The sequence below is a fragment of the Peromyscus maniculatus genome, chromosome 10, assembly GCF_049852395.1.
Source record: "Peromyscus maniculatus bairdii isolate BWxNUB_F1_BW_parent chromosome 10, HU_Pman_BW_mat_3.1, whole genome shotgun sequence".
Taxonomy (NCBI): domain Eukaryota; kingdom Metazoa; phylum Chordata; class Mammalia; order Rodentia; family Cricetidae; genus Peromyscus; species Peromyscus maniculatus.
This window is the reverse complement of record NC_134861.1, coordinates 8,288,092-8,314,539: the sequence shown is the minus strand read 5'-3', so window position 1 is coordinate 8,314,539 and position 26,448 is coordinate 8,288,092. Positions and strand designations below refer to the sequence as shown.

The following is a 26,448-nucleotide window of genomic DNA, read 5'->3' as shown; positions in this document are numbered from 1 at the left end:
AATTAGTCTTGGGGAAAGGTTTTTGTTTTTGTCTTTTAGGAGAATGAAGGTTAAGGAATCTGAAGAACACTGGACAAATGAGACAACTGAAGAAAAGGGACAAATCATCTATCCCAAGAAACAGAGTGAAACGGTGTATGGGTATATATTATCTAAAAAAATTTTATGTCTTCCTAAATGTTTGTTTCTGCTTTTCTCTAAAGATTTAACACTCTTGGTTTTCTAATAGTCCCAGTTCAATTAAAATTTAAAGCTGACTTTGGAGTTGGAGAATGGCTCTCTCCTTCTTTAAAATCAAGCATGTTGTTAAAAGGAAAATGCAAACTCCCTGTATCATGCCAGAATAAGAGCCATCTTCTGCTATGGTACAGGACAAAAGCAAAATTAATTAAGGGACTATTCTATTACTAATCTCAACTCTTTGATTCTATTCTGATTCTTTAAACTTTTCTCAAAGTATAAATTTTATATCAAAATTTACAAGATTAATATATATATATATACATTTTAAACTTTGTTAAGATATGAATGGTCACATAGAGTACTAACTAATTCTAGAAAAAAGGCTAGCTGCATATATATGTTTTTGTGTTCGAGTCTCTTATCAGTTTTCTGCAGGAAATCACGGCCTGGCCTAACATCAACTGAAGTCTCCAGAAAGAAGATGGGGCCCCACAACAACAACAATTCCACGTGGACAATAATAATATCATTAAGCTGACAAACATCATCCACAGATCAGCTTTGAACTACAAGGTGCTCAGAGCAAATTTGAGATGACTAGCTGAGATGATCCAGTCTCAAAGACTACTTGAATAAGGACTTGAGATAAACCCTCAACTTTGGCATTATACACAGACTGGATAATGAAGGATATAGTTACCTCTCCTAGAATTTGACAATTAACCTAAAATTTTTCTTTCAGGATAAAGAAAACTTCGCCCATACCCAGCAGGAAGCAATTTTAAGAATACGACGCCCACATTCCCAAAGAGGTGGTGTGGGGCGGGTGGTTTTTTGGTCTTTTTAATGGGTTTTGGGTCTGGGATAATTTTCAGTATTTAGAGGGGTTGGTTACAAGTTATTGTCAAGGGTTAGGAAAAAGGCTAAGCAAAGGAGATTAGATTTAAAGTTCTTGTTTAAAAAAAAAAAAGAGAAAGAAAGAAAAGAAAAAGACAATTACTAGTTTTAAATACTTTACATTGGATTGAATTGTTTTATATTGTACACAAATTTGAAACTGATATTGTTAGAAAATGCTATATGTATATTTCTAATTGTATTTATTCCATCCATTTAACAATGTAATGCAAATTTCTGATCCTTGAATGTTATTATTATCAACTATTAGGATATAAAGAAATGAAAGCTAGTAGTTAGACATTATCATAGAACTTGTAGTCATATTAGATATGTTTTAAAAATTGAGCAGAGATGTTTTAGACAGGTCATCTTCAAACCCTTCAGAGATCTACAGAATATGGCATTTAAAATGTTTTAATAACTTAGAAAATTTTTCTTTTTTGAGACATGTCGGCTCCTGGCAGTACCAATCTACTTTAGAGAAAATATGGGCATTGAAGAAACTGCATATGGAGTCAACTTTCATTCTGGCAAAAGTTAGCCACTGGACAACAAAGTATCCTCGAATCAACAGGACAAAATGGACAGACAGATCACGAAACAAGGGACTACTGATTCTTGCCAAAACAAGTGTGGTTATGGCTTTATCAAAAGGCATCTTCTGAGGCCAGGACAATATGGCCCCATCCCTGAAGTGGCCTTCGCATCCGGAAAAGGTACGGTGCCCTTTTCTTCGAAGGCAGCTTAACAGGCAGAGGGCCGATGGATTCTGTTGTACAATGGAACAGCAGCTGAAAGCTCATGCCTCTCAAAAGTAGACTGGCATTTAATAGAGGGATGTGGAGAAGAAGGGGATGCTGAGATGAAGCCATATATACACAGCCAAGAAGAATGGACAGCTGAATTAAAAAACTGTCAACAATTTCCAGAATTTAAAATCCTGAATCATGACAGGACACTAGTGGAATTCAGGTGTTTCTGGTACGTGGACTGCTCTCACCCAATGTGAGGTTGAACTGTTGACCTTGTGTACATCCTACTTCACAAATGAGTCTGTCAGATACACTAAGCCTATAGGCTGAAGATGATGCCCCAACACTGCGGAGAAACCTCAGGTGACTGCCCAGGCAGCTGGCTGTTTCTGTCAACTCACAAAATTTTTTGGAAGTTGCTTGCATGCACTTCCTGTTTTTATTTTTGTTAGCTACTATTATTCCCTTCTTGGGTCTCTGAGGGAGTTGAAGATTAGTTAGTTATGGTTGAAGATTAGTTAGTTATAGTTGAAAATTAATTAGGATAGAAAGTACATTAGATACATCTTGGAATTATCAAAATAGGATAGATAATGGAATTATTTTCTCTGATTCGTCAAATACCTGTTTAGGTATTTATTACTTGTATATATTGTATATAGTTATTGTACTTTTGTATATAGTTTTTCTTTTGTTAGTCATAACCTTTTGCTTTTTTTCTTTTTATTAAAATAGAAAAGGGGAAATGTGGTGGTAATCTAATTGTATTGAAATATTATTTTGATTTGTACTGAAATATTAATTTGATTGTATGTTAATAAATAAAGTTGTCTGGGGGTCAGAGCTATTAGAGCCATAGCAAGAGTGTGGCGGTGGTGGCACACGCCTTTAATCCCATAGATATCTGTGTGTTCAGGGTCAGAGCTATTAGAGCCATAGCAAGAGTGTGGCGGTGGCGGCACACGCCTTTAATCCCATAAGATCTCTGTGTGTTCAGGGATACAGCCAGCATTGGAGACATATGCCTTTAAGACCTAGGGGGCTGTATATTCAGACAGTGACGAGGCAGTCATGTGTTTGGGTTTACAACCAATGAGAAGGCAGAACAACATACTTTAAAAATACGAACCGACAGGAAGTAGGTCTCTTTTCGCGAAGCTGGGACAGCAGGAGGAAGGGTGAGATTTTAGCTCTGAGCTCTGACTTCTCGGCTTTCTCTTTTACATTGTTTCTGTGTTTCTTATTTAATAAGACGGTTGGTTACATCTACAGACAGCCAGCACTAAGTAAACAGTAGTGACTGCAGTTTCTCAAGGCACCATGTATGAGTGATGCACACCTACTTTTTCAGCATTCAGGAGGCAGTACAGACTAGGCCAGCCTGTTCGGCATATGGAGTCAAGTCTAGCCTGGGCTATTTAAGAAGATCCAATCTCGAACAATGCAAAGAACCAGTCAATCGTGTGTAAGACCTCGGATTCAATCTGCAGAAAAAACAAAACCTAAAGCAGGTGCAAAGAACAGAGCACTAAGTCCCAGTCCTGCAGGCATCGTTCCTGCTCCATAGCTGAGCACTTCCACCTTATTATGCAGCCCTTACCTGTATCCATCTACCCGCAGAACCAGACTTTCTCATCTCAGCCTGAAGCAATGTGCTCACTGACCACCAGCTCCCACTGCCTTCTCCAGTCCCTCGTAGCCATTAGTTTAGTTTTCCTTCCCTGTGCATTTGACCATTCTAGGCACCTCATATAAAGTTAATCCAATGTGCTGGATGGCCTTAGGTCAACTTGACACAAGCTGGAGTCATCTGAGAGGAGGGGACCTCAGTTGAGAAGATGTCTTCCTAAGATGGGGCTGTAGGCAAGCCTGTAGGACATTTCCTTAGTTGGTGACTGGTGTGGGAGGTCCCAGCCCATTGTGAGCAGTGCCATCCCTGGGCGGGTGGTCCTGCTATAAGAAGGCAAGCTGAGAAAGCCACAGAGAGCAAAGTGGGTAGCAGCGTTTCTCCACGGCCTCTGCTCCTGCCTCTAGGTTCCTGCCTTGTTTGCGTTCCTGCCTGGGCTTCCCTCAAAGGACTGTGATTCAGGATCTATAAGCCAAACAGACCCTCTCCTCCCCAAGCTGCTTTTGGTCTGGGTGCTTCCTCACAGCAACAGTAATCCTTACTAAGACATCCAATAATAGCTGTTCTTTTATATCTAGCTGATGTTTCTTATCATAACTAACGTCTTCAAGGTTCACACCTGGTGTAGCCTCTGTCAGAATCCCTTTTGTTTTATGGTGCTGCAATGGAACCCAGGGCCTTGTGTAACCTGGGTAAACGCTTACCACTAGGCTACACTCCCAGACCTCCTTTTTATTTATTTATTTGGTGTTTTTTTTAAGGCAAGGTCTCTCTTTATGTAGCTCTAGCTAGCCTGGAACTCACTCAAGCTTCACCTCTGCCTCTGACTCCTGAGTGCTAAGATTAAAGGTGTGTGCCACCACCTGAGGCTCAGACATCCTCTTAAATTTGTGTGTGTGTGTGTGTGTGTGTGTGTGTGTGTGTGTGCAGGTTTATGTAGAGGATGGAGGACAAGCTGCAGGAGTCAGTTCTCTCCTCTGCCATGTGCATCCCGAGGGATCAAATCCAGGTCATCAGGCTTGACAGCAAGCCACTTCTGCCTGCTGAGCCTTCTCACCAGCCCAAGCTTGCTTTCTACAGTTGAGCAATACTCCTATATATATGGAGCCTATCATTATTCACTATTTCATTTGTCTCAACTGTATGGACTTTTTAGATTGGCTCCTTCCAATAAACTCAATATCATTTATTTATCTATCTACTTATTTATTGAGACAGGGCTTCTCTGTGTAGCCCTGGTTGTCCTGGAACTCACTATGTAGACTAGGCTGGCCTCAAACTCAGAGATCTGACTGCCTCTGCCTCCCAGAGATTAATAAAGATGTACATACCAACCCACAAAACTCCCACTTTGGAAAACATTATTTGTTTTTAAGACTAAGTCTGGCTCTGTATCCAGATAGCCTTCATCTGGAGTCTCCTGAGTGCTGGGATTACAGGCATGCACTACCAAGTCCAGCAACTTTCTATTTTTATTTTTTTTGTAGCACTTCCTTACTTTCTGGTAACTCAAGATGGCCCAGGCTGGCCTTGTACTTCTCCTGCTCCCTGTTATCATTTTTCCAAGTGTTCTTACCGTCTTTTATTGACAATGGTGGTAGAAATCCAGCACTGCGTGCTTGATGTGCTCAATGCTATGAGGTGTTCCAGAACTTCTCAGTGGTCAGAGGTAAACCTGTAAAGTGTCAAGTCATTTGGCCATATCATCTATTACAACATAAACTGAGGGCAAACCGTGCTTTCTCCGAACCGCTTAAAAACGTTTAAAGTCTCCCAAGGCAGTGACCCTTCCTTGCCATGGCATTCCCAGGGTCCAGGATGGAAGCAATGGCTTGGACTGGGTCCTCTCGCTCACTGGGGAATGAACAGGACACAGCCCACTTTGTTTGCATGACAGGTGCCCATTGTCACCTTTCAATCTTCAGAAAAAGTCTCATAGGACTGCGAGCTGAGGAGCTCAACCCGAGCGAGTGCCCCCCCCCCTCCCCAGATCTGCTTCTGGAGATCACTCATGTTTGATCTTTTGAAGGTGGTTAAAACTTCCGGGAGCTACTTCATCAGCAAGCGTAAAGCCTAATGCCTCTCCCATGGGGTTTAAAGAGTTAGCGACCTCATAGCAAATCTATATTTGTTTTCAATTGCTGGTAACAAATTACCACCTCTTTAGCGGCTTCAGACAACAGCCATTTATTAGTTCACAGTTCCGGAGGAGCACAGTCAGCGTAGCTTGCCTGGGTTCTCCGCTGAAATTTGACTTGGGCTGAAAGCAAGGGGTTGGCTGCCCTAGGTTGCTGTCGTTTCCGGCTCCTTTCCAGGCTCATCAGTTGTGGTACAATTCATTTCCTTATGGTCAAAAACCTGAGGTTCCCACTTTCTCCCCAATTGTCAGCCAGAGACTAGTCTAAGGCTGTGCTCAGGGCTTGCCCCATGGCCCTCCTGCTCAGCAATGGAGACCCTCCCTCAACATCAAATCTCAGGCTCCAATTCTCCCGCTTCTGCTATCAACTGGACAAAAATCTCTACTTTTAAAAGGCTCCTATAAAGTGACCTCGGTCTCACCTGGACAATCTCTCTCTCTCTCTCTCTCTCTCTCTCTCTCTCTCTCTCTCTCTCTCTCTCTCTCTCTCTCTGTGTTTACACATGTTCTCGTGGGTATGTGCACATGTATGTGTGGGTGTCCACATACACATGTTCTTTTGTTGCTGTTTTCTTTGAGACAGTCTTACTATACAGCATTGCTGGTTCTGTAGACCAGGCTGGCCTTGAACTCAGAGATCTGCCTGCCTCTACCTCCTGAATGCTGGGATTAAAGGTGTGCACCACCAAGCCTGGTGCGTGTCTGTTCTTGTGCATGTGACAATCAAAAGTCAATATCAGTTGTCTTATTAGCTACTCCCCTTCCTTCCTTCCTTCCTTCCTTCCTTCCTTCCTTCCTTCCTTCCTTCCTTCCTTCCTTCCTTCCTTTGTTTTTTTGAGACAACTTGCTTTGTAGATCAGGCTGGCCTTTAACTCACAGAGCTTCACCTGCCTCTGTCTCTTGAGTGCTGGGATTAAAAGCATGCCCCTCCACTACCCAGCTTCCATCTTTTTTTTTTTTGAAAAAGGGTCTCTCACTGAACCTGGAGCTAATACATTGACTAGGCTGGTTAGCCAATGAGTTCGAGAGATCTACCTGTCTCTGCCCTACAATAAAGCAGGGGATGGACTACAGAAGTAGGCTTTCAATTCTGGCTTTAAAAAAAAAAAGACTTATTTATTTATTTTATGCATATAAGCCCTCTATCTGCATGTACAACTTTATGTCAGAAGAGAGCACCAGATCCCACTATAGATGGTTGTGAGCCACCATGTGGTTGCTGGGAATAGAATCATGACCTCTAGAAGAGCAGCCAGTGCTCTTCCTCACTGAGCCATCTCTCCAGGAGATCCAAACTCAGGTCCTAATTCTTGGGCAGCAGGCACTTTGCTAACTCTCCCACCTCCACAAACCCTGTAATCTATCTTTTTAAAGTCCATCAAGCTGGGCGATGGTGTCTGTTTTTAATCCCCAAACTCAGAAGGCAGAGACAGACAGATCTCTATGATTTCAAGTAAAGCCTGGTCTACACTGAGACTTCTAGGATAGCCATGGCTATACAAAGAGACCTTGTCTCAAAACAAACAAACAAACAAACAAACAAAAACAAAACAAAACCAGATAAACAAAAAATGGATAAATAAATAATAAATCTGGGTGATGGTGGTGCACGCCTTTGACCCCAGCACTTGGGAGATAGAGGCAGGAGGATCTCAGTGAGTTCAAGGCCAGCTTGGTCTACAAAGTTCCAGGACAGACAGGACTGTTGCACAGAGAAACTCTGTCTCAAAAAACCAAAAAATAAAAATAAAAAAACCCCCAGACAAACAAGAAAGTTCATCGAGCCATATGCTAACATGCTTGAGAGAATTCTACACCATCCTAGGCCAGGGCTCCGGTCACATTCAAAAGGTAGAGAACTAGATGGGGGGTGAAGGAGCTATCTTTAGGAATCTCTGTTTTATGCAAAGTGAAAAATTTGCAAAATGAGGGGCTTACAATAGACCACACTGCAGCCTCTTGGAGGTTCCAGGTGTGTGTGTGTGTGTGTGTGTGTGTGTGTGTGTGTGTGTGTGTGTGTGTGTGATAAAGGGTGAGCAGGTGGCTCAGATGGTAAAACTGCCTGTCTTGAGCCTGACCCTTGACTTTGATCCCCAGAACCCACATAGATAAGCAGGTGTGGTGGTGCATATCTGTGAGCTCAGCTCTCCTACAGCAGAATGGGAGGCAAGGGCAGGAGAAACGGCCAAAGGCTTGGGGGCCAGTGCACTCACTGCTCAGCCCACAAACTAGAGAGACCCTTTCTCAACAGGGTGGAAAGCAAGAATGACTTGACTCTCAAAAGTTGCCCTCTGACCTCCACATGGACACTGTGGTTCTCCCCAAACCCCCCCGACACTAAATTAAAAAAAAAAAAATGGTCTGGAGAGATAGCTCAGTGCTGAAGAGCATTTACTGCTGGGGGCTGGAGAAATGGCTCAGTGGTTAAGGGCAATAATAGCTGTTCTTCTAAAGGACGCAGGTTCAATTCCAGCACCCACATGGCAGTACACAACTGTATGTAACTCCAGTTCCAGGGTACCCAACACCCATGGCAAACCACCAATGCACATAAAACAAACAAATAAACAAACAAAACCCCCACAACTCTGGCATTTACAGACCTCTGAAGACCAGGTCAGGAACCAGCATGGCAGGATATCTCAGTAGATCCCTGCAGAGATTAAAGAAATGGGAACCTTCATTGACACTATTTTTATTTTTCGAGACAGGGTTTCTCTGTGTAGCCCTGGCTATCCTGGAACTCACTCTGTAGACCAGGCTGGCCTCGAACTCACTGAGATCCTCCTGCCTCTGTCTCCCAAGTGCTGGGGTTAAAGGCGTGCGCCGCCGCCGCCGCCGCCACCACCACCACCACCACCACCACCACCACCCAGCTTTAAAGGTGTGCACCACTAGCGCCTGGCTTCATTGACACTATTAACCAGCATATACCTATAACTAATCAGTTCACATCTAGCAGGCTGGGTTTATATATATATATGTATGTATATATATATATATATAATCTGATATATATACACATATATAATCTGATTTTCATATTTTCAAATATGTATTTATGTTACATGTATGTGTATTTTGCCTGCACGTGTATCCATGTACCACTCACAGGCATGCATTGCCTGAGGAATCGCCAGGAACCGGAGTTACTATAGTTATTAGCCTCCAGTATGGGTCTTGGGAATCGACCCAGGTTCTCTGGAAGAGCAGCCAGCGCTCTTAATGTCTGAGCCATCTCTCCAGCCCCATTCATGTATTGTTTCTTCTACAGGAATCTACTTGTATAGTTCTGCTTACATTTACTCATTTGTTTTTACAGTGCTGGGGATTAACCAAGGACCTTGCACACTAATCAAGTACTAAACCACTGAGCCATACCTCCAGCTCCTGGAATAGAAATTATTACGGGATTTTACTAAGTGTAGGTTAAATTTATTATTTGTTTTGTTTTTCCCAAGACAGGGTTTCTCTGTGTAGTCTTGGCTGCCCTGGAACTAGCTCTGTAGCCCAGGCTGGCCTCAAACTCAGAGATCTACCTGACTTTACCTCTGACCCCTGAGTGCCGGGGTTAAAGGAGTGTGCCACCACCACCTGGCTTAGATTAAATTTATTAATTGAATTTTTTTCAGATACTATTAATTGGGTTACCAGGTATCTTAGGTTTCTATTGCTGTGATAAAGATCATGACCAAAAGCAACTTAGAGAAGAAAGGGTTTATTTCACCTTACAACTTACAGTCCGTCTTGAAGGAAGTCAGCAGTAGCTCGAGGCAGGAACCGGAGGCAGGAACCGAAGCCAAGCTCCAAAGGACTGCTGCTTACTGGCTTGCTCAGCCTGCTTCCTTATACACCCGAGAACTACTTCCCCACAGGTGGCTTTGCCCACAGGTGGCTGGGCCCTTGCACATCCATTGTCAATCAAGAAAACACCACACAGACTTGCCTCCAGGCGTCTATGGAGGCCTTTTCTCGGCTGAAGCTCCCTCTTCCCAGACGACTCCAGCTTGTGTCGAGTTTGCAAACACAGGGGGCTGGAGAGATGGCTCAGAGGTTAAGAGCACTGCTTGTTCCTCCAAAGGTCCTGAGTTCAATTCCCAGCAACCATATGGTGGCTCACAACCATCCGTAATGAGTTTGCAAACACTGACTGGCCCAGGCAGGAGTCACCATCCTGCAAATCTTCTGTACAGTCCTAGATTATACATCCATGGGCTCAGCCACCTACACCTGACAAATATATATGAGAAAAAATGTGTACAAAACACACACAAGCAGGTGGTGGCACGGGCCTTTAATCCTAGCATGAAGGGGGCAGAGGCAGGTGGATCTCTGTGAGTTTGAGGCCAGCCTGGGCTACAAAGTGAGTTCCAGGTCAGCCAGGGCTACACAGAGAAACCCTGTCTTGAAAAACCAAGAAAAAGAAAGAAAGAAAGAGAGAGAGAGAGAGAGAGAGAGAGAGAGAGAGAGAGAGAGAGAGAGAGAAGGAAGGAAGGAAGGAAGGAAGGAAGGAAGGAAGGAAGGAAGGAAGGAAGGAAGGAAGAGAGAAAGAGAAAAAGAGAGAAAGAGAGAAAGAAACTCTGTCTCAAAAAACAAAACAAAACAAAACACGCAGAAACTCTTCTTCATCCATTGCTTCCTTAACAATGTAGCCTAAGCCAGTAGTTCTCAACCTTCCTAATGCTGTCACCCTTTAAGACAGGTCCTCATGTTGTGGTGACCCCCCACCACGAAATTATTTTCATTGCTACTTCATAACTGTAATTTTGCTACTGTTATGAACCCTAATGTAAATATTTGTGGAGATAGAGGTTTGTCAAAGGGGTCATGACCCATAGATTGAAAACCACTGGTCTAACCACTATTTACATTGTGTTCCTTATCCTAAGTCATGTAGAGATCAAAGTATAGAAGGGCTGGGTAAGCATAGCTCAGTGGTAGAGCACTTGCCTGGCATGTCTGAAGCCCAAAACTTTTTTTTTTTTTTTTGAGACAGGGTTTCTCTGTGTAGCTTTGTGCCTTTCCTAGAACTCGCTTTGGAGACCAGGCTGGCCTCGAACTCACACAGATCAGCCTGGCTCTACCTCCGGAGTGCTGGGATTAAAGGCGTGCGTCACCACCGCCCGGCTAAAGGTTGACCAGAAGAAGGCACCAGATCTCATTACAGATGGTAGAGCAGCCAGTGCTCTTAACCTCTGAGCCATCTCTCCAGCCCCTGAAGACCAAAACTTAATCCTCAGAACTGCAAATATGAAAAACCAATAGGGCTGGCAAGATGGATCGGTGGGTAAGGGCTTGTTGTCTGGCCTGAGTTCACGCCTGGAATTCCACGTGACAGGTTACCTGCAGCTAACCAATCAGGCTACACTAGAATCCTGCTTCCTCCGAAGTACTGAGGTTGCAGGCGCTTGTCACCATGGCGTTTTTCATGTGGGCTCTGGGGATCAAACTCCAGGCCTCACCCTTGAGCAGAGGCACTTTGCGAGCTGAGCTGTCTCCACAGCCTCCCTGCTCTGCCTCCAGTGGACTTTTGTTTGTACTGCTTCCTGTGGGACCAACAGCAGCACCGGGGTCAAAGGGAAGCCACTGAGTCGGAGCTTATTATGACTTTTTGATCTGAGGGGGTTAGGGGAAAAGACACTCACACTCTCTCCTGACGATTTCCTTCTTTATTCTCTATTCTTCTGTATTCTTTTTACTGTATATATTTTTTTCTACAGCTTATATACCCCAACAAAATTTTTTGGGCAATATAGGAATTACAATGTGGTTACATTCTATTTTTCAAGTGAATGATTATAATAAATACAAGTAAAAACATGTTTTTCATCTCCTTTACATGATTAAACATTTTATGTATTACAGGTGAAAAACAAATTGTCCTAAGAACCCACATACATTCATACTGAAGCAACTTGTTAGAGATTAACCATGTAGTCAAGCAAGGTATTTTTCTCAGTAAAGGACTTTGACTGGCAGGCTACATTTTGTAGTTACAAAGAAAGGGTCTTATCTTGAAAGGTAATCTTATAAGGACTCTTAAAGGAATCACAAACCTAAACTTTTATATATGAAAAAGAATCAGTCAGCTCTACTTTAAATCTTTGGGGTGCATACTCACTCAGCAACAGTTTCTTGCATTAAGAGATTGAGGGCAAAAATGGGCACAAGGAATTAATCATCACCTTTAATCACCAGCCAAACCTAGCAAGGAAAGTACTAGCAACAACTGGGCTGCTTTGTATTTTGACCCTAATCTAATGAATCTACGACTCAGCGATGTTTCCTTGTAAACTTTAGATTGTTTTCTGGGGGTGTTTCTTCTCAAAGCTATTAGCAAAACATCTGATCTAACCTGAAGCTATTTTAAGGCTTTGTTTCAGCTAATGATGAACAGCAAAACCCGTGACTGCATTGTCGTTCAGCATTGAGAAAATTAGAGCCAGCCTGGCTCCTGGGGACTCAATTGTTTTCCTTAATCATTAACCTGAACTGTGATCTATGCAGCTCCTTAGGTGAAATGCATAGGTCCTAGCTGTGTGACGTTTCCTCGTATTTATTTTTATTCATCAAAACTCTGTATAAACTAACATAGTTATTATCAATTAAACAATACAGCTTAGGAAGGAAACATGTTCATAATAATCCACAGGTAAAAGTGCCCAGTAGAATGGGATGTTTCCATGAGATAATCACACTACATTACAGGCAGTGGGGATCTCCCCACACCCATTCACACCATGCCAGACACCAGAGGAAAATGGCAGGGGCAAATACATAAAGGCACAGCAGAAGCAAAAGACACTCTGTGGTCTGTGGTCTCAGGGCCTTGCCTATCCGAGATTCACCCAAGAGGGATTTTCCTCCTGGTGGCTGACACCCTGAAGTCAGTTGCCACCTGCTGCTCCTCTGACATGGTCAGGCCATCGGCAGGCTTGTTTGCTTTTGGTTTTTTGAGACAGGGTTTCACAATATAACCCTGGCTTGCCCGGAACTTGCTACCTAGACCAGATTGTTTTTGAATTCATTGAGATTAGCCTGTCTTTGCCCCACCTAGGGCTAAGGTTACAGGTGTGACCACCACACGTGGCTTTCCTGGTGGATTTTTAACATACCGTTTTGGCTGGACTGACATTCCTTACGTCCCCTTTCTTGGGTGGGACATAGGAAAGATGCATGTGCAGGACTGGAGAGCAGAGGTGAAACCAGCACTCGGTGTGTGGCTCTGGCCCGGCACCTCTGACTAGCTCATTTGTTGGTGGGAAGCTGCAGCCCTTCCCCAACCGCTCCACCTTCCCCCTGCATGGCCTGGGCTCCACAACTCCCAGGCCATGGGCGTGTGTGTAGCTTTCTGGGAAGGAGTCCTGCTTCTTTAAGACACCTCCACATCCCACCCAGGTCTGTAAGGGCCAGCCTGGGGTTCTGCCACTCACCTAGGCTTACCGCTTTCTGTGGGTTCCAGCATATTCTTGCTATTTCCCATTTTGAATTCCTCTTCTCTTGTCTTTCCTGTGGACTTAAAGCTCTCACATCAGACTAAAGGGTGACAGCCTTCCAGAAAGTATGTATGCAGCTCCCCACAATCTTTGAGTTCAGACACCGGAGGCAAGCCTTTATTCTGTGACCTCAGGATTCTGCCTCCTGATTCAGAACCCTGCTCCAATCAGTGTGGTTGTACTGGGTCAGAAGAAGCAGGCACCTAGAGTTCTGGGCCCCAAACCATAAGCAGTAGCCCCCCCCTTTTTTGGGGGGGGGTTCAAGACAGAGTTTCTCTGTGTAGTTTTGGTGCCTGTCCTGGATCTTGCTTTGTAGACCAGTCTGGTCTCGAACTCACAGTGACCTGCCTGGCTTTACTGGGATTAAAGGCATGTGCCATCACCGCCCAGCCCACAGTAAGGCCTCTTACAGGGTCTGCTGAGTCCCAGGCGCCCCAGCTCCCTGTCACTAAGTGTCTGGAGGAGGGATGCTGCCCAAGCAGATGCCAACTACAAAAAAAAGCTATAGTTACCTGCTGAACCCTGGACCAAACAAAATGAAATGAAGATGATATGGTAGCACACACCTATTATCCTCGCATTTAGGAGGTGGAGACAGGAGGGTGTGGATGTCAAGGTCATCTTTGGCTACACAGTGTGCTCAAGGCCAGCCTGGACTACAGAGGACCTTCTCTTTTAAATAAACTTTAAAAGTGTATAATCCTAGATTATTATAAGAAAGTCTTTTTTTTTTTCTTCTTTTGAGACAGGGTTTCTCTGTGCAGTCCTGGCTGTCCTGGATCTTGCTCTTTAGACTAGGCTGGCCTCAAACTCACAGAGATCCACCTGCCTCTGCCTCCCAAGTACTGTTAAAGGCATGTACCACCACCCAGTTTAAAATAAACTTTGATGAAAGTCTATTAGATAAAAGTTTGTTAGATTAAAAAGCTTTATTTTAATCTAATACTAGAGCAAATGAATTTTAAAAGCCTATAATCCTAGTTGGGTGTGGTACATAAATATGCAGCTCCAGTTAATGGGGAGGCTGAGTCAGGAGGGAGGATGTTGAGGCCAACCTGACCTAAACAGGAAGACCCCATTTTCTCTCACTAAAATGTCAGATGTTTCCCCCATTACAGAGGCTTTGATAAGTGGGCCACCTGGAATGGGTTGTGTCCGGAAACAAAATGTGAGAGGACTTTGCGGGTGTGTGCTAGCCAGTTCACCCCACCAGTTTGGGTCCATAGCTCCTAGAGTGGGTCTGGTTCTGAGAGTCCTGCTTGAACAGCTGATTCCAGGGGCCCAGAGGCACAGGGAGCTCTCGGCAGAGCTGAGCGGGAGCCCCAGGGTAGGCACGCTCTAGCTCTACCCTGTGCTGGCCACTAGGGGGCTCTAAAGTCATGTCTAGGAAGGCAGTCAGTCCCGTAGGGCGCAAACCAAAAAAACAACCACCGTGAGGAGGCTTAATCCCCCCCCCCCACCGGAAGAGTCGGGGTGGGAGCTGAATTGCCTGGAGTCTCCGATATCACGAGGGACAGAGTTCCCTGCGAGGCTGTCAGCTGTGCCGGTGAGAACTCCGGACGCTGTGGCTACCTGTGGTCCACCTTCTACAACTGGGAGAACACAGCAGGGTTGGTAGCAGTCCAGGCTTCCCAGCTGCCCTCCTGGGAAGGAATGGGTCATCACCAGCCAGGCCAGGAGGCTGGAGATGACAGGCTTCATACCCATGAGGATTTCGGAAGTTTCTTTTCTGATAACCAGCCATGATCCACATACCCCGTCATGCCTGTTTCTTCCTCTGTGCAGTAACGGGGCGGAATCATCCTTCCACCTTCCTAGTAAAGGTGCAAACAGAAGGGATGACAGTGCAATCATTTGTCTAGGACTCACCATGCTCTAGAGCACTGTTCTCAACCTTCCTAATGCTGCGTGCGACCCTTTAAACAGTCCCTCATGTTGTGGTGACCCCTCAACCATAAAATTATTTGGTTGCGCCGGGCAGTGGTGGCGCACGCCTTTAATCCCAGCACTCGGGAGGCAGAGGCAGGCGGATCTTTGTGAGTTCAAGGCCAGCCTGGGCTACCAAGTGAGTTCCAGGAAAGGCACAAAGCTACACAGAGAAACCCTGTCTCAAAAAACCAAAAAAAAAAAAAAAAAAAATTATTTGGTTGCTACTTTATAGCTACAATTTCGCTACTGTTATGAATCATAATGTAAATCTCCGATATGTGGCCCTGCGGGGGTCGTGACCCACAGGTTGAGAACCAGTGTTATATGGTCTAGCCTATGCAGATACATCCCTTTGTTTACACAGTGCCGCTGGGAAGGGCAAAGCTGCTATCCTCGTTTCATGAAGACATACAAGGCTCGGGGTCTGTGCTGGCAGGAAGCTAGTACTTCTGGAAAGGGTCTGTCTAGCTATGACTACATGGGTCTGGGCATCTTGGACACAGGATCTGCTGTTTCGGGCTGTGTGAGCCTGAGCAAGACACTTACCCTTTCTGTGCACACAAAGAGACGTCAATCATTGTAGTATGTTCATGCATCTTTGTGGCTTGGGTTTGAACCCCACTGTCCATTTCACTCCACAGCCTGCCCCCGCCCCCTTCCCTGGGGGTAAGGCCTTGAGGCAACAGGAGGTCTAGTCTGGAACTAGGATTTCATGACAAGCTCAGGTTTCTCCCAGAAGGCTGCCCCCTCACCCACCCCTACCCTCGCCTCCCCCCCCCCCGGCCCCCTACCCCACAGGCCTGCCCACAAAGCTCTCTGCGCCAGGCATTCTCCCCTGGCACACACACACACACACACACACACACACACACACACACACACACGCACGCACGCACACACACACGCACACCAGGCATTCCCCTGGCCTGGTCAGCAGCCTCTGACACCCACCATGGCCTGCTGGCAGCCAGTCTCTTCCTGTTAGCTCTCAGCCTCCTCTTCAAGGCCTGCTGGGGCCCACGTCTCTCAACCAGTCAGGAGCAGCCCCTCCGTCAGGGCTTCAGGAACTGCTGTCTACCCCGAGTGCCCCATGGGATTGAGCTATGGCTGACAACTGCTCCCCGTTAGTTCCTCTGGAACCTTCTGGAATCAGCTGTGGCAGCTTTGCTCTTCACCTTTCCTTCATCGGGAGATGCTAGGCGCTCCATGTCAGACGCTTCCACACACCCTCTCCCCGGAGTCACAGACGGGATTTGTCGTGTCTGTCCCCCAGGGTTTCTCTGTGTAGCGCTGGCTGTCCCGAAACTCGCTCTGTAGACCAGACTAACCTCAAACTCAGAGATCTGCCTGCCCCTGCCTCCTGAATGCTGGGATTAAAGGCGTGCTAGAGATAAGATCTAAATACAGAATTCTGCTCCAAAATCCACATTGTTAACCAGCCTTCTGTCTCTCCTCCTGTCTCCATCAAGCAACACCTCCCACTTCTCTGAAGAAGGGTCTCATCTATACCAGGATGGACTGTTCTGCTCTCTGGACCAGGCACCCCACCAACATTATGCAAATCTCTCGTGTCACCTGTTAGTTGACAGTTACTATTTGCCTTGGTCCGGGGAAAAGGGCGGTCACAGGACCCAGGGAGAGAATGGAATGCCTTGGCCCTCTGAAACGAAACTGAGACATTCCCTGCATTTTTATCATCTTGTTCTTTTCTCTTGTCTTCAGTGCTGGGGGTGGAACACAGACAGAGCCTCACGCAGGTTCGGCAGGTGCTCTGTGACTGAGCTCCACCCCGACCATCCTGTTCACAGCTGATGACGAATGTATGTGGCTTCGTTGCCAGGTCCTGGGTCCCACTTGCCTCCTGGGACCACGCCCTTCCAGATAATCAAGTCAAAGTGCAATGGGGGGGGGGTGAGGGCTCTCTGAAAAAGACATCCCTGTGCAGGGCCTTGCCCCTAGGTGCAGGGCATCACACAGACCTTTGGTTAATAGCTGTGTGACTTGCTCAGTCTCTTCAGCTCTCTGGACCTCAGTTTACCAAGGTGGCTACCCAGAGGTCGCTGTTATGAATGTCAACAGTGAAGTGACTCCTAGGCAAGCCCAACACCCCCCCAGCGGAGGTTAGGTGCAGAGTGGGTACATAAGAGATGAGCCAGCTAGCCAGGTACGTGGCTGGCTGTTTTGAGCTTTCACAATTGACATTATTACTACTTTCTTGTTTTTATGAGACACTCTCAAACTTAACATGTAGCTGAGGATGACTCTACCGTCTCTACCTCCTGGGTGGAAGGAATACAGGCATGGCTCACCATGTCTCCCATATGATGGGATGCTGGTGATGCTGGTGATGCTGGTGATTGAGTACAGGGCCTTAGGCATGTTGGCAGGCACTCTACCCAGTGAGCCACACCCCCAGCAAGTTATTACCCTTCAACAATTATCACTACCAACATTAAGGAGTGGTCCACCTCTCAGCAAGCTTCACCCCGAGTCTAAGTGTAATCCCTGAGGTGCAAGACAGGGGTCCTAGCAGCCCCACTTCAGGGGCCAACCTGTCATCATCAGTACCCTCTTCCCCTCTCCTCTACTTCTTCCAGATTGTGATTGTGAACTTAGGGCCTCACCTGCTAGGCAGGCACTCTGCCACTGAGATGGTTCCAGCCTTCAACCTGCCCTTTGAGCCTTTTTCTGGCTTGGTGGCCCTTCAGACCCCCAGCTGTGCAGACATTAACCTGCATAACATTGTCATATGTAAGATGAGAGACACTAGCAATGACATAGTTTCTAAGATCCTAAGGCCACGTGGTTGGTACTGAAGCCACCTAAAAAAACATTTGGCTTGGGGGCCACAATGACCTGAATCCATACCCTGGATAAATGCTTGTATTTACACAAAGCGATGAAGTACCAACTCATGCTACAATGAGAAAGAACTCTGAAAACTTGCTAAGTGAAAGAAGCCATACATAAGAGACAAGTATTGTATATATCTCATTTATTGACATGCCCAGAATAGGCAAATCCATAAAGAATGATTTAGTGGATACCTGGGACTATAGAGAATTGAGAGAACTGGTGTGTGTTAGTCAGATTTGTGTGACTATGGTTCTGAGGCAGTCAAGTGATAAAGAGAAAAGGTTAGTTTATAGTTTGGAGGTTCAAGTTCAAGATCAGGGGTTGAATTGCTTATGGTCCCTATGATGGCTTGAATAGAATGACACCCACCCCCCAGGCTCATATATGTGAACACTTGGTCCCAAGTTGATAGAGCTGTCTGGGAAGGATTAGGAGGTGTGGTGCTGGAGGAGGGGCGCCACCGGGGGGCAGGCTTTGAGGTGTCAAAAGACTTGTGAGTTTCCCAGTCTCTCTTTGCCTCGTGGTTGTGGATCAAGAAGCGATCTCTCAGCCACTCCTCTGCTCTGTCACTATGGACTCTGACCCTCTCAAACCATAAGCCAAAACCAAACGCTTTCTTTGATAAACTGCCTCAGTCATGGTGTTTGTCACAGCAACAGAAAAGTAACTCAGTCTCTGATGAGGCAGTGAGGACCAGCGGGGAAGAAACGTGTTGGGCCGAGCTGTGATGTCATAAGCCAGCAAGAAGAGAGAAGAGGGGGATGGACACAGACAGGCAGACAGACTGATATGTGGGATCTCATAATCCCAATCCCCAAATGACCCAACTCTCACCTACTAAAATCCACAGCACTGTCCAGAACCACCACTCCCGAGACCAAACCTTCACATATGGACTTTTAGGGGATATTGTTTATCTGAATCGTTGCAGGGAAGGATAGCCAGTGGGTAGGGGGCTTCTTTTTGAGGAGATAAAGTGCTCTGGGATTAGGTGATAGCGGATAGCCTGTGGCTATGTGGTGGTTTGAAAGAAAATGGCCCCCAAAGGGAGTGGCACTATTAGGAGGTGAGGCCTTCATGGAGGAAGCGTGGTCTTGTTGGAGGAAGTGTGTCACTGTGGGGGTGGGCTTTAAGGTTTCATATATGGTTAAGCCACATCCAGTGAAACAGTTCACTTTCTGTTGCCTTTGGGTCAAGATGCAGAATTCTCCAGCACCATGTCTGCCTGTACGCCGCCATACTCAGAGCCGCCCTGCTCCCTGCCATGATAACAGACCACACCTCTGCAACTGTGAGCTGCCACCTCAATTAAATGTTTCCTTTTAAGAGTTGCCGTGGTCATGGTGTGTTCACAGCAATGGAGACCCCAACAGAGACAGACTGTGATACAGCCACTGAACTCCGTACTTTAACACGGTGAATATATTATGTCGAGTGGGTTGTGTGTCCATTAACAAAAGGAAAGGGGTGTAAATGGTAGTGCTGCTTCTAGCTGGGCGACACTGGGCAAGTTTCCTTCACTTCTCATGAAAATGTATTATTTTAGGAGTTTTTAGATAAGGTCTCACTGTGTTGCCCAGGCTGATCTCAAACTTCTGGGCTCAAGGATCCCCCTGCCTCAGCTTCCAGAGTAATTGGGATTATAGGTGTGGACCACCACGCCCAGCACTCTGGTAAGTTTTAAACCTTCTGGTGCCTCCTGTCCTCTGTAGGATGGGGGTAAAAGTCACTGGCAGGCTGCATGAAGTGAATAAAAACCCAAGTGTGAAATCGCCAAGGACACGCAGACGCCTCAGACAAAAGCAGGACACCTGGCTCCTGGTCACTCTTACGCCCCTCCCTGCTTCCTATCTGCTCACTTGCTCCTCCAGCTGCGAAGGCTCAGCCTCTTGGTCTTTATGCCACGGGTATGGAGGTTCTCCAGGGCATCCCGGGCTGTAGCCCAGGAGACTGGCTAAGGGGACCAGCACACGGCTGGCTTACAGAGGACATGGTACAAATCCTCCAGAGACCACAAGAACAAGGCAAGGGCTAACCCCAAGGTCTTATTAAGGTGTCAGAGGGACCACACTCAAGCCAGGGTAAAAACAAAACCTTTGTGGGGGTGATACATCAGTCAGCTCTCCATCCCTGAGGGAAGCACCACAGACACTCAATGTATAGATAAAAGGGTTATTCTGGCTCATAGTTCAAAAGCTCACGGCTCTGGGCTCACTGTAAGATAGAGCACAGCACAGCGGGAGTTACAACACAACTGCTCCCCTTACAGTCAGCACATGAGAGAGAAAGAGGAGCCAGGCTCCCAGGATCCCCAGTGACTCAAGATGTCCCACCAGTCCTACCTCTTAAAGGTTCCACCACTTCCCCAAAGGCTGGGGACCAGGGCTCGGTCACACAGGCATCAGGGGAATACTCCAGATCTAAACCATACCAGTGACTACGTCAGCGGGCACCAACCTGCTCAAAACTCAACGTCCAGTCTTCAAATCTGCCAGACGAGGAAATCCCACCCCACGAGCATCTCACCTCCCACTTGGAAGGGTCACCTGAGAAGAGGGAACCTCAGTTGGGGAACTGCCTACATCACATTGGCCTACCAAAGTCTGTGGCACATTTTCTCCCAGCCCAGTGTGGGGGATCCCATTCCTAGGCGGGTGGTCCTGGGCTGTGTAAGAAAGCCAGCTGAGCAAGCCATGAGAAGTAAGCCAGTCAACAGTGCTGCTCCATGGTCTCTGCTAGTGTCTGTGTCCAGGTTGACTTCCTGCCCCGAGTTGCCTCAGTGATGGAACCTGGCCTGGGAGTTGTAAGATGAAGGGAATTCTTTCTTTCTCCAGGCTGTTTGTGGTCAGTGTTTTATCACAGCAACAGAAAAGCAAACCAGGATGCTCCCCAGACTGGCTGGCCCCCTTGGCCCCACTTGTTTACCTCCTGGGGTACTAAGCAGACAGCAGACGCTGTTCTCCAAAGACACTGTTGGAGGTCCCTGAGCAGGAGTGAAATGCCACCCAGGAGTGAGGCTCTTGTTCTTTTCTGGAATTGTGTCACGTGCATTTTGCTTGTTTGTATTTCAAGATGGGGTCTCACAGCCCTGGCTGTCCTGAAACTCTTTGTTGGCTAGGCTGGCCTTGAACTCAGAGATTCGCCTGCTTCTCCCTCCCAAGTGCTGGGATTAAAGGTGTGCGCCGCCACTGGCCAGCTACTGAATATGATTTTTGCCATGGATTTCCATCCATATGCTCTCTCATTTTCCAGTCACATTTTTGAGAGTATGCAATTTTATCTGTATGCAAATGCACAAATATTCACACATACACACCCTACACACATTCTCACACCCCAAAAATAATAACAAAAAGAATTATAGGGGCTATGGATGTAGCCCATTTGGTAGAGGTCTTACCTAGTATCTGGGTTCCATATTCAGCACTGCATAAAACCAGGTGTGATGGTGCATGCTTGTCATCCCAGTACTTAAGGAGTGGAGGTAGGAGGATCAATTCAAGGTCATCATCATCATCTTCATATTGAGTTTGAGGACAGCCTGCCGGTAAAGCTGGGGACTGGTATACCAGGCTCTAATCTACATCTGATGACCCCGGTGGCCTTGTGCAGGCTTCTGTTTTTGTTGACACTCACTGAGATGTACCTCCAGCCACTGTACAAGCATTTGGGGAGAGTAACAGGGCCTGCCCGCTGGGTTTGGGGCCATTTGGCTGGGGCTAGCTGAAAGATGAAGTGTGTGGGCGGGGTGGGGGTTCCATGCTTAGCAGAGGAGGCACACTCAATGATGGTGGCTGCTTGTTTGGGTAATATGAGACCATCCTGCTGCAGCTAGGAAAGACCTAAGTATCCAAGCTCCGCAAGGCCTGCCTGGTTGTAATAGTCAATCGCTCTCAGATGGGCTGGGGCTGTAGTTAATGAGTGGACAAGCCCTTGTCTAGTATGCACACGGCCCCACAAAACTAATGACAACAAAAACAAGCAAAATAAAGGAAGGGGCGGGTCCAGCGCTCATGTTCTGCCCATGATAGGGGACCCTGCTTGCCCCTTACCCACTCCTGTTTAGGCTAGCTTAGGCTAGCTCTGGGAGGGCTGCCGGAGCCTGGAGAAGCCAGGCCTCCCACAGGCACTGCAGAGTCCCCGGCACTGCACCAGGTCGTATCTCTGGAACCTCGGTGAGTGGCTGGCAGCTGTAAATCTCTCGGTGGGGACTGCAGAGGCTCATCCTGGCAGCCTGAGCAGGCTGACTCCCTCACTCTCCTGGCTCTGCAGGACACAGCTCCTTGATGAGGCCAGGGCAGGGTGCCCAGGTCCAGACGACTGCAGTGTTCTGGTACTGATCTCAAGGCCATCTGAGGGGCCCGCTTCCCATCACCTGAGTCCCTTTCCATCATGGCCTCTTTCTCCATCTAAAAATCAAGAATCCTATATCTGGATCATTCTTAAAATTTAGAAGAGGGCCATAGTCAGTGTCTTTAAAAATTGCTCACAGATGCACACAACACAGTATTTTATACAATTTACTGGTCACTTTGCCATGCACCTACCAGGTTAAGAACTTCTGCATTTCAGCTGCGTGATGGTGGCACATGCCTTTAGTTCCAACACTCAGGAGGAAGAGGCAGTAGATCTCTTGAGTTTGAAGCCAGCCAGCCTGGTCTACAGAGTGAGTTCCAGGATAACCAAAGCTGTAACGCAGAGAAATCCTGTTTTGGAAACCCACCCTCGCCCCACTTCGGGGGGGGGGGGGAATCTGCATTTCAAGAGCTACTCTTTTTTTACTGGTTTGGGTTTTTGATTTCTGGGTCCCTAGGGCGTGAGCACCCTAAGCAAATGGTCTATCATCCCCATACTCGAAGAGCTACTACTTTCTGCAAAAACAAATTGCAAAAATAGGATAAGTAGAGCATGATTGATTAAAAAATTAAGGTGTTTTTTTTTTTTTTCTTTCTTTGAGACAGGGTTTCTTTGCACAGCCTTGGCTGTCCTTGAACTCACTCTATAGACCAGGCTGGCTTCACACTCAAGAGATCTACCTGCCTCTTCCTCCTGAGTAGGCTAGCCTCTAAATCAGAGATCCACCTGCTTCTGCTTCCCATGTGCTGGGATTAAAGGAGTGCACCACCACTGCCCAGCTTAAAAACCTAACTTTTACCATACCCTTGTACATGCAGAGGGAGGTCTGGAGCAGTCATATGATGGATGCTCCACAGCTTATCTCTGGAGAACAGAGCATCATGAGTTCTCATTGCATCTGGCAGATACTGCTGTCATGGGGTTTTTCTTTTAATAGGTACATGTTTCTTTGGGGGATTCTTCTCCATTTAAAATACAACCCTAAATTGGGCACGGTAGCAAACACCAGTGCTCCCAGCACCCAGGAGACTGAAGCAGGAGGATTTTGAGGGTGAGGTCAGCTAGGGATACACAGCAAGTTCCAGACTACACTGGGAAATCCCATTTTCAAAGAAAGTAACATAAAAAGAAAAAATTTTTAAAGCGAAATAAAATGAAATGTCTGTATAATATTATTAGGACTTTCAAATTCTCTAGGCCATTGATCCTTTTGTGGAGCATACCGGAGCCAGTCAGCAAGGGACCGAGAATAACCATGAAGACTCAGGCCTTGGAAGTCTGACTCACAATTCATCAAGAGCATGAAACCATGATTTGACACTTAACCCTGGGCTCCTAAAGGCAAGGTAATAAACCCAGGTAGGCCTCAGTTTATCCTTCAAAAGGGGTAAGTGGTAGTTCCTATACCTCAAAGAGTTACTTACTTTGGTAAAATGAAATAAAAATAGTTTTTATTTATTAAAGAAAAGACTCAAATTTGGAGGTGAGGGAGAAAGATTGGGAGCTCAAGGTCATGCCTGGGCTACATACTGAGTGTGGGGCTAACCTGGGCCATGTGAGACCCTACGTCAAAAAACCAAAGAAAGAGGGAAAAAAGGAAAGGGAGAGAGAGAGAGAGAGAGAGAGAGAGAGAGAGAGAGAGAGAGAGAGAGAGAGAGAGACACTGACTTAAGGGCTCTGTCTGGGTCCCCGGAAGAGGTTGTAGGTTTCATTAGCTACAGGCAACTTCCCCAAAGCTAGATCTCAGAGTAGACCCCTAGAAGGTCTCCCCAAGGAGCACAGAGGACAAATGTGGCTCATGGGATTTGGCCTGGACTGGCATCTGGCACCAGCTCAGCCATGGGGCTATAAAAACCCAGACATCACCTCATTGCTGTCTCATCAAAAAAAAAAAAAAAAGCATTTGCCTGCATCCCTTTCCAGAGGACGAACTCCTGCCAGTGTGCTGCCTGGGAGGAGTGGGGGGCAGGATGGAGGGCCTGCAGAGTTCTCCTCCTCTTGGGGGTCAGAGGGCAGGCCCAGGCATCACAGCAGCCCTGGACTTCCTCTTGATAACCGTGACAGCCCTACTCCCGGGCACTGTGTGGGTACCGTCCACTCTTACCCCTGCCCTGCAATCCTGTAGCCCTGTGATGGAATTGTTGGTATCCCTGTCTCCTAAGAACCTGCTTCTTGATGCAGAGGGGCTTGCCTGGGTTCTGGCTACCTGGATTTGTCGTGCCACTAACTCCAGAACTGGAGATCTCAGCTTCCCAGGAGCCAAGAGGCCTCTGATGTGAGCTCAGTTCTCCTCTCTCCATATGTAGTCCAGGTGGGCCTTGAACTTGCTATCCTCCTGCCTCAGCCTTCTAAGTAGCCAACATTACACAGGACTGTCACATCCACTCTGCTAGTCAAATTCTCCTTCAAATTCCATGGGGAATTCTGGTCTGAATTCAGATCTGAACCCCACTCCTGAATACTTTGGTATTCCTTTCAGAGGTGTTTGGTTGCTCAATTGGTTAATGGCGGCAACTGTTCTACCATTTGGTCAATCTCAGACCCACTGCCTGGCCTTCCTCTGCATGCTCAGCCTCCTGAGAGCTCACCTCTGCAAACCTCATTTCCCAAGCGCCTTTGCCAACCAGCTCTGGTGAGGTCCAGCCAAGGGAAACACTGAGAGGTCTGCACTGACTGACTTGGATGTGTAGGGGCTAGGATTCCCTACACACACACACACACACACACACACACACACACACACACACACACACACGACATGCTCCCTATCTAACTCCCATTGGGCTGGGCCTTTTCAATTCCCCTACTGATCTCCCTAAAGGGCTCTTTTCCTCTTCTCCTCACAAAGCAATTACTTCAAATCCCACACACACACACACACACACACACACACACACACACACACACACACGTTTTTAAAAATTTGTGTAAAACAGCTGGGCGTGGGGCTCATTTTGCATCACAGACCCTCTCAGGCTGGAGCTGTAGCCTAGCTGGTGCTTGCAGAGTGTGCATGAAGCCCTGGGTCAATCCCCAGAACCGCATAAACCAGGCATGGGAGGTGGAGACAGGAGAATCAAAAGCTCAGGGCTACCCTTGGCTACATGTTGTCTCTAAATAAATAAATAAGATATGCCATCTTCATTTGTTTTTGAGTTCACTCTGAGGCATCACACACATTCACAGTCCTCATGCTGTACCCCCAATCATCACTGCCAATTTTCCAAATCCTGTGAGCTGCTTGATTGTGACTTCTACTTGCAGTTGGCAAATACCTGCTCAGGCATTCCCTTCCCTGACCACCCCAAATCCCATGGGGTTAACGTGAGAGGAGAGATCAAGCCCATTTCACTGGGGTGAAAATTGAGGTTCAGGCAGGCCCAAAGCTCTTGAATAATTAAGGAAGGAGCAGACCCAGAAACCTGACTCCTGACCTGCGATGTCTGTAACCCCCACTTTCTGTTAGCCCTCCCTCTTCTCCATACCTTGCCCCCTCTCCAGGTGCCAGTGAATTGCCCTCATTTGATTCCTCCAGTTGAGTGTCACCTGCTGGGAGGGGTAGGGGTGGGTGCTCTGGTCTCTGCTGGCCACATACCTAAGGACACCAGGTAAAAGCATAACAATGACAAATCCTGTTGATGAATGCTCGGTTCCAGTCTGTGGGAAAGAACCTGAGTTCTCTCTCTCTCTCTCTCTCTCTCTCTCTCTCTCTCTCTTCCTCCCTCCCTCCCTCCCTCCCTCCCTGGGTTTCTTGAGACAGGGTTTCCCTATATAACAGCCCTGGCTCCCCTGGAACTCACTCTGTAGACCAAGCTGGCCTCTAACTCACAGGGAGATTCCTTCTGCTTCTGCCTCCCAAATTCAGGAATTAAAGGTGTGCGCCACCACTGCCCAGCCTAGAACCCGAGTTCTAAGCACTAGTTCCAAGGCCTTGATGCCTCCAGGAATCAGACACACACTGGGCACTGGAAAAGCCCCACGTCTCTATAATTAAAACCACTCAGTCTTCTCTTACAAAGTGCTTCCTCTAGTCCTCTGAGAGTGGAGAATCCTAGGGAGACTCATCCACTGGGGTGGGGTGACCTAGCTGAAGGGTGACCCCCTAGAACCTGATGAAGCCTTTAGCACAGCAGTGACCAGGACAGTGAGCCAGAGTGTGGCACCAGCAGAGAGCTGGCCAGGAAGCTGGCCACTGGGGAGGCAAAGCAGCCG

At 46.9% G+C, this 26,448-nt stretch overlaps 1 protein-coding gene and 1 long non-coding RNA gene across 2 annotated transcripts in view; both read right to left on the bottom strand.

Annotated features, from left to right (window-relative positions):
- Ap1b1 (adaptor related protein complex 1 subunit beta 1) overlaps positions 1-26,448 on the bottom strand; it is a 109,967-nt gene that overhangs the window by 68,983 nt on the left and 14,536 nt on the right. The window lies entirely within an intron of this gene.
- LOC143267551 (uncharacterized) lies at positions 11,254-25,929 on the bottom strand. The gene is made up of 2 exons (XR_013042739.1): positions 15,976-25,929; positions 11,254-14,909 (listed from the first exon to the last, which is right to left on the bottom strand). It is a non-coding gene; the product is annotated as an uncharacterized LOC143267551 (long non-coding RNA).